The following is an 8,747-nucleotide window of genomic DNA, read 5'->3' as shown; positions in this document are numbered from 1 at the left end:
AGGACAGACACCACAGTACTGTTTAGAAATCTCTCTACCTGCTCAGAGTACTGCAGCCAATGGTAGAATCAGATGGAGTCCTGCTCAGAGTGTCCACAGTGATGCTTAGTGATGGTTCTAAACATCCCTGGGTGTGGAATTGCAAGAGACAAGCCGGAAAGAGCCTTCCTCAGCAATGAGGCAACAGGTCCCCAGAACCTTATGACCGGCGTGTGCCTTTTATCCCAAGCAAAAACTGTGATCTCCCCAAGACTCAGTTTGTGGCTGTGATTTAGGTGTTTGTGTGTTGGAAACTTAGCTCTCGGTGCGGTGAAGTTGAGAACATACTTCACAAAGGAGAGCCTAGGGAAGGGCCTCAGGCAACTGCTGGCATGTCACCAGGGCTGATTATTATAGTTTTCCTAAGGGCTCAAGTGAGATCTAGAAAATTCCTATGATCTCCTAGCATTGTAGCCTTCTGTTCTCACCATGTGATTCACATTTTCTCTCATTTTTGTGAGACCACCTACTGTGAGGAGATCAGCTGGAGATGCCCTCACCAGAGTTGGCTGTTTGGACTTTCAGCCTCCCAAATTATGAGCTAAAGAAGCCTCTTTTCTTTGTAAGGGTGTTTCATGATAGTACAGTGATAGATAATCACTAAAATCACTTCAGGGAAAAACATACAAAACAAAACATGATCTTCAAGAAAAATTCTTCCAATTAGATTAGAAAAGGAGGCAGCCTAGAAGAAGAAAGACTGAGTTCCCGAGTCAGGGATCTGGGTCGCTGGCTGGGCGAGCACAGCAGCTTACCTGCCTATCTGGGATTAACTCATGACACAAGGAGTTTGATTTATTCTTGTCAGAAGGACATTTTCACTATAAATTCTGTGATTTTTAAGACCTCTATACACCTCTCAGTCTACGATTCCAGTGGCTATTTACACTTGTGCTTGAAATTCATATATATATATGAATTTATATATATTTATATATATATATATGATCGTTTCATGTTGAGTTTTTGTACCTAAACCCAAGTCCCAAGTTCCTATAAAACAGTCACAGTTCTAATTTTGACTAAATTTTTACAACTATATAAATAATCCTTATTATTAAAGGCTAAAAATATTGAAAATTTTATATTAATATAAAAGGTTGTATAAACAGAAGGGTGCAGTTGTACAGAGAGTGTAAGAGAAGATTGAAGTGTTCACTTATTCTTTCTGGATGACCCTGGAATTCTCACTCTTTCAAATAAAGTAGTGAGGTCACCGTGATGTTGTCTAATCATGGTATGATCTGGGAGAAGGGAATGAGCCTTCTACATCCTGTCCTAGAGCTATGTCTGAATCTTCCCCAGTCACAAAATTGGTCAACACACCCCTCAAACTGTTGGGCTGTTCAATGCACCCCTCTTTTCTCAAGACCCACTGCTTTCTGTCTGGGAGTTGAACAGAAAACTAGCTCATGATAACTTGTCCTGGCAATAGAGTATGCTCTCTAGGCTGGAAGAGCTTGAATCTGGTACAGCCCTAAGCCTGCCTCCTCAGGAGGCTTCAACAGACTGAGATAGGCAGGCAGTAAACAGCTGCTGGGATGCTAGGTATGAGCAGAGAGAAGAGGAAGAGGCTGTGGAGGAGAGCAGAGAGAGCCTCTCCTGCAGGGTGAGAGGCAGCATCTCTAAGGAGATCTTGAAGACAGAGAAGAAGAGAGACCAAGGAAGAGCTCTAGAGATAGGGTCTCAGGAAGGGGGTGGAGGGAGAGCACAGCAAAGTGCCAAGCCAGCACGAGCAAAAGTGCTGGGTCTCAAAAGTGTAGCTGGGAAGTGGCAGCTGATGTGTAGGGGCTGGGCCAAGACCATGGTGGGTGGCAGGGGCGGGGCAGTAGGTCCACGGTGGGGACATGATGGAGGAGGCTCAGCGGTGAGCTTAGGATTGGATCTGACATACATTCTTAAATTTATGCGTAGAACACACATATATAGCAGGGCCAGGTCAAAGCAGGGGATGAATCAGGCAACAGCGCAGCAGGCCAGAGGAAAAAGATGGAGGTGGCCTCATAAGAGTGGTGGCAGCCAAGCTCTTAGGAGGAAAGGTGGGCTAAATCTAGAGATGCATACGTCTCATAGTTACATCAACATTTTCTTAAGTTATGAGAACTGGGTATTTTCAGGTCCATGCTGTTTCCAGGAAACACACTCACTGTTAACCGCTCTCTCAGGGATGTGCAGTGAGAGCATGCATTTCCCATTGACTCACCACATCTGGCCAGAGGAGAACATCTATCTTAACCGTAAACATAGGCACTCCAGAGTGCTGAGTCGTTGTCCTGTCAGGAGAATTAGCAGAGCCTTCCAAGGCAATGAGCTTGTCTATGGATAGCTAGCTGTCTTCAAGCAGGCTGGACAGTAGCAGGATGTGGGAGCAGATCACACCCTCGGGTTTTCCTTACTAACTTCCTCCTTGGACATTGGATGCCGGGGGTGTGGTTCTCACATAAAGATGTATCAGACGGTGTGGGGAGGGGGCAGTGAAGGAAACTTCCATGTGTGTGCCGCTGGAGCTTTACAGTATCCACCGCTGTAGTAGACCTGTGTCACCATAGCTTGTCACAAACAAAGCCAGCTGATAAAGGTTCTCTTAGAGAAGATACTCAGGGAAATGGCTTTATTTGGTGATAGAAATACACAACCTCACTGTAGTAGGTTTTATGGTGTGTCGAAAGTTCCCAACAGCAAATTAAACAGGGTTGAAATAACTTTTAAAATCAATCTATAGTAACGAGAGCCAATGAAGCAGAACTTGAGTCTGTTCTCTAGATGGTGAGTTAATTATATAAAGCTTTGGCTTGAATCCAATAAGGAAAAAGAAATTTCAAAAGATGTCTCAAGAGAAAGCTACCCTTCTCAAAAATTAAAAAAAAACCTTTTTATATATTTATTTAGATTTATTTTATTATTATTTTATGTGTATGAGTGTTTTGCACCATATGCATGCCTGATGCCCAAAGAGGTGTTGAACTTATATGTGAGTACTGGGAATCCAACCTGGATCCTTTTCAAGAACAAGCGCTGTTAACCACTGAACCACCTCTCCAGCTCCTCTTCCCAAATTTCACCTCTGCTCCTTTTCAGGTCCCTGGAATCTGAGTCTTGCTAGGACATGGGGATAGATGATAATTATGGTTAGGAGATTAAGAAATTTGAAATGGGGAGAAGCCAAAGGGAGGAAGGCTTGTTTTTGAAGGCAAAATATAAAGCTGGGGCCATTTTACACTTAAAAACAACAACAACAAAACACACACACACAAAAACAAGACAGTTCTGTCACCTTATTTGTCTGTCTCTCCATCCATTTGTCCATCTGCCTGCCTGCCCATGTGTCCATCCATCCATCCATCTATTATATATAATATATCAGTTGTTATACACATATATGTATATATATATATATATAATTAAAGGATATAGCTTTAAAGGGGACTAAAATAATATCTAGTAGGTAAGAAAATTTATGTTAGTACTTAAATTTTATTAATAAAGCCCTACTTTAGGCTATGCTTTCCAAAGGTAGCCAAGTGGGTATTGTGGCTAAATTATTAAATAAATGTTGATTCAAGACAGTCAAACAATTTAAAAGTATACAAGCAAAAATTTTACTTTCTTCCTTATTCCTCAGTCCTTGACTCTCACCCAAAGCAAATGCTTTCTGTGTGCCATTTAAATTATTCCAGTTTTTTTTTTCCAACAACATTCAAACAACATATAATTTAAAAAACAAATGTGGATTTCTCTGGTCATACTATTCTACAAATGACCATTGTTCTTTGTCAGTAATTAAGGAGCTACCTTATGCTTTTTAATGAAATCATCATCAAGCTTTGGTCTTATTTACTTTACCACTCATGATCCTATTGGTAATCACAGAAAAAATTACTTTCAAATAACCAGGTGTCTACGTAACAGAATTTGCTATGATAGGTCATTGTCTGAATGTTCTAGAGGGAAGAATAAACACTGTGTTTACAGAGCACAGAGGCCTGAAACATGAAGGAAGTCATCAAGTTTGCAGGACACTCTGTCCGCTCCTCAGCCTGGTGTTGTCCCTCATGGTCCAGCAAGTACTGTGGTCCCCAGGGGAAAGGAAAGGGCATTAAGAGGAGGAAGAAGCTTGATGTGGAGAAAATAATGGAAGGAAAAGAGGCAGGAAAGTGACAGCCCACAGGGGAAGGGGCAAGAATGAGGGAGTGGAACATTTAAGGGGCGGCACCCCTGCCCCCAGGGAGGAAGCCACAGGGACTTCATGGGGCGCTCAGCTCCAGGGAACACATGAGATCACAGAGCCCATTTTTCCCCAGGGGTGATGTATTGCCAAATTAAAATGTAAAGGCTGAGTCAGAGAGTTTCTAGTTAGGAAGGACATTGCGAACCGTGGCTCAGTCCTGGTGGTGGACTTAGAAGTGAGAAGATTCAGATCAGAATAAAAAGGCATGTTGCAAAGAAGGTCTGGTTTTCCGCAGCCAGACTCTGGGGCCCTCATCACATTCTACCTCCATACGGTGCTCAGTTGTCTTTAGTTGAGACAATCTAATTTGCATCTGTAATCCCATCTGAAAAGAACAGTTGATGTCAATTTTTCAGTAAAGGAGAGACTAGACAACTCCCTCGTCCCTGTGTGCAGCATAGAGCCCAGCGGAGGCCTGTGTAATGACAGTGTGGAAACATCTGATAAGGGGGTACAGTGTCAACCCAGTTACTGAAGCCCAAGCAGGAAGATCCTATCTACTGACACTACTTGTGGTCTGTTTTGATGTTTGGGGGGGGGGTATTTTGTTTTGTTTTTTCCCCATCTACTGTGGCTCCTTTTTTTAGGTGGATCATTCTCATTACTAAAATAGCACAGTTCTAAGCAGGCCACATGATGACTGGAGGATGAACATTTCTGACCTGCTGCCAACATAAAACCAGAGTCTGCTAATGCCCCCTTCATGTGGAGAAGCCATTCTGCTAGGTAAAACAAGACCCAGACTTTGGGGACAAAAGTCGACCACAATAAAATTAAAATATGTGCTCTCTTCTTAGCACTTAGCTTTCAGTCTTTTAATTGAATGAACAAAGCAAAGCCATTCTTTTGGGTTTAGGAGTTAGCATTTCAAACAGATCTGCCTGTGAAATATTAGAGCCTGAAGACATTGCCTAACATTGTCAGATTAAAGTGGGGCCTGATGGAGGATGGCATACACTCGAAAGTCTATTCATAGCTGTAGTTGCTCAGTTGGCAAGTGAGGGTGAGTGACAGCGTTTCAACATCATCCTCTATGATGCTAGTTTGCTAAAAAATGAATACATGCTAGCAAAGTAAGGTAGGTTCATTGGTTCAAAGGTCAATTAATAAGTTACAGATAAATACTCTGCAGAAACTTAAAACTTAAAAGCTCTTGAATATGTTTAACTTAAATACTCTAAAATGTGTCCATTGTAAGCATCTGATTATCTTTTTATAATTTATTTTTTACACGTGTTCAAGTGTGTCTGTGTGCATGCACATGTGTGTGCAGGTGCCTGAGGAAGCTAGGCAAAGGTGTCAGATCTCTGGGACCTGGAATTCCAGGTGGTTGTGACCGACCGATATGAGTGCTGAGAGCTCAGTTCAGATCCTCCGGAAGAGCGGCCAGCGAGCACTATTAACCACCCCTTCAATTATTTTGTTGTGTAATTTAATTTTTAAAAATTTTTAATTTTTTCACTCTAGTGTCTATTTATTCATTTTCAGATTAGCATAGAAAGTAACTAGTTATACCACATCTTCATACATGTGTCCTTATAGTTTCTCACTCATTCAGCCCCTACTACCCTCCCTTCGTTTCCCTCATCAGCCTGATTCTGCTTCCCTTCTCAGTTCTTTTATATTGACTCTATGGCTTTCACACCATGCACCCCAGTTCCACTGATCTCCCTTTCACTCTTGCAGCTTCCCCCCAAAACACACACACACACACACACACACACACACACACACACACACAGAGACCGCATGAAAAATGTGTGTCACAGTGTGTCCCACAGTATATCCCTGTGTCCACACATCTTCATTTGCAAATGTTCACTGCAGTGAGTCATTGGTCTGGATCAAGGTCTCTGGCTTCTGTGATGCCATCAATGCTGGGTCCTCACTGGGCCTCCTCGCGGTTATCCTGTTGTGGCCCTGTGTCATGGAGATCCTGCAGCTCTGGATCAGCAAGACCAGCCTTTGCATGCGTCCCAACTGTTTGCACATGATAAAGAGTTTGGTGTGGGCCAGTTCAGAGCCCTGGATCTGGGCTTGAGGGGGTAGCTGAGCTGACCAGCCCTCTGCATCTCCTTTATCCACACCCCCGGGGCAAGTTCTCCAGCACTGCTCCAGCTAGGCTACCCAGTGCTGCTACTGGCAGGAGTCAGGGTCAGCTCTCCTGCTCTCCTGCTCTCAGGGCCGGCTCACCTGCACCCACCCCTCCAGAACCAGCTCCACTGTGCTGCCCAGTCAAGGTGCAGAGCCTACTTTCCCTGTGCTGTGAGGCTGGACCCGCCCTCCCCCCCTCACACCCTGGGGGAGGGCTGATCCACGCCTGCGACATCAGGGCCAGCTCTACTGTGTTGCCCAGGCGAGGTGTTGGGCTCCCCTTCCCAAGTGTTACAGCCAGTGAGGGAGCAGGGACAGCTCTTCTGCTCTCATGCGCTCAGGGCCAAGTCTCCTGACTACTTCTGGAGGTGAGGGAAGAGCACCTCACGGCAGACAAGTTGCAGGGCCCTGCTTTGCTGAGTGCTGCAGCCAGCAAGCGGCAAGGCCGACTCACCTGATCTCATGACCTCCCTGGGCCAGCTCTCCAGACTGCTTCAGGTGGTAAGGGGTGAGGGGGCAGAGAGCATCCCTACCCCCAGGCCACCGCACAGCAGAAACAGCAGACGAGTGAGTGGCAGGGCTAGCTCTCCTTCCCTCATACATAACCTTGGGGCTGTCTCACCACACCTCTGCCGCCAGGACCAGCTCTACTGTGCTGCTCAGCTGAGGTGCAGGGCCACTCTCCCAAGTGCTGTTGCAGGTGAGAGGTGGGGCCCGCAGCCAGCGAGGGGCGGGGATGGCTCTGCGCAGCCCCTGGATATCCGCGTGGTCCCCAGCAGCTGTCAGGACACAGCCGTGTTCTCTAGCGGTGATATGAGGCATGAATGTAAGACCTGGGGTCTCACAGCTCAGGAGTTCAAGATTGCGCCCTTTGCAGAAACTCCCCCAGACCAAGACTCGTTTCAAAAGCAAGAGGTTTATTAACCATTGCACAATGGGGTCACCCCTGCTGGTCAGCAAAGAGTGACACTGGGAGACAAAGGCCTTTAGGTTTTTAAAAGAAAAATTGTGGGCAATTTGAAGTTGCAGTCTTGGCAATTTAGGATTGGATGAGGAAGCTATAAAGTAAGATAATTGGTTAGTCTTAGATGCTCAAGCTTGGGCAGTCCTGCCAAGTGTGGATGCAGCTGCAATTGAAGGTGGGGGTGGTTAGCTCATCCTTGAAGATTAGGGGCTACAGACTTTTGGCTGGAGGTCAAAAGCTACTCAGAAGAAGTCTAGGTTCGTTGCTAAGAAACGCTATCTCAAAGACAAGGGTCTGGTCCTTCTTTTGCTTAGTGAAGGTCATTGCTTGCTTGCCTTTTTTTATATCTGTCCTCACAGATAGGGTCACATTCCTTCACTCTCTGGAAAGGTACTAAGAGGCTTTAGCTTAACCTGGACCTAAAACTCAAAACTATAGGCTTTAGAAGACATATAGTTTACAAAGTTAGCCTAACCCTTTCGTGGACAGCGATGCCGACCCCTGACACTGCATAGCTGTGGCCCCAGACATGGCCCTCAGTGGCAGCTCAGGCAGGGACTTCACCATGGCTCCAGGTGGTGGGGCTGGCCACACCAGGCTACTCATCAGCGCTGGAGATGGAGTCCCCAGTTCCTTCTCTCTTCATAATGCTCAAGCTGCTCCACTTCTCTTTCTCTCCCATCTGTCCACCCCATACTTGCACGCTGTGGTGGCTCCTGCTGCAGGCTGGCCGCTTGGCTGGTCGGCCTCTGGGTGACATCCTCAGTCCACATTGCGCGGCATGGTGGCAAGTGGGCATCACCCCCCCACCTGTACTGTGTGCCCAAGGGCAGGTCTGCATGTGGCATTGCAAGCTGCCACCTCTGCCAGAGAGAGGAGGTCTGTCTTGCTCCTCCCTTGCTGCACTGCCTGGTGGTAGGTGGGCTCTGTGTGCCTAAGGTCTACCTGTGCCATGGGATGAAGGACAGGTCTGCGCGCATCTTCGCCCGCCCCTACTGCCTGTCGAGATGAAACGAAGTTCTCTGTCTGTCTTCTTCCTCTTGAGCTGCCTGGATTTGATTTGATTTGATTTGATTTTTATGCGTCTCAGACATAAGACAGCTTTGGCCACCAAGCCAGGCATCAAGCTAAGATGAACAAAGGCCTGCCACCTGTTCTGTCCCTAGCTGATATAAGAACGCTACCACCACCAAGGTGTCTCTTCGCTCATTGCTGGGGGGTGGGGTTATTTCATTTTATTTTTCAAGATAAAATCTTATACATAGCCCTGGCTACCTTGAAACTTGCTACGTAGACTAGGTTAGCCTTGATCTCACAAAAAGAGCCTCTGCCCTAAGTCCAGCTACCTCAATTACTCTCAATAAATAGCAGGGTTACGTAGCCAGCACCAAAGCCTGGCTTTAGAACGTCCCATGACCTTTA

General features: G+C 46.0%; 1 non-coding gene across 1 annotated transcript; it reads right to left on the bottom strand.

Annotated features, from left to right (window-relative positions):
• Window positions 1-8,402: 8,402 nt before the first annotated feature.
• Window positions 8,403-8,546, bottom strand: LOC132654960 (small nucleolar RNA SNORA48). Its single transcript, XR_009592561.1, has one exon. It is a non-coding gene; the product is annotated as a small nucleolar RNA SNORA48 (small nucleolar RNA).
• Between the last annotated feature and the right edge of the window lie 201 nt (window positions 8,547-8,747).

This window comes from Meriones unguiculatus, chromosome 6, assembly GCF_030254825.1.
Source record: "Meriones unguiculatus strain TT.TT164.6M chromosome 6, Bangor_MerUng_6.1, whole genome shotgun sequence".
In the NCBI taxonomy this organism is placed as follows: domain Eukaryota; kingdom Metazoa; phylum Chordata; class Mammalia; order Rodentia; family Muridae; genus Meriones; species Meriones unguiculatus.
Note: the sequence above shows the minus strand (reverse complement) of the source record. Positions and strands in the feature narration are given on the sequence as shown.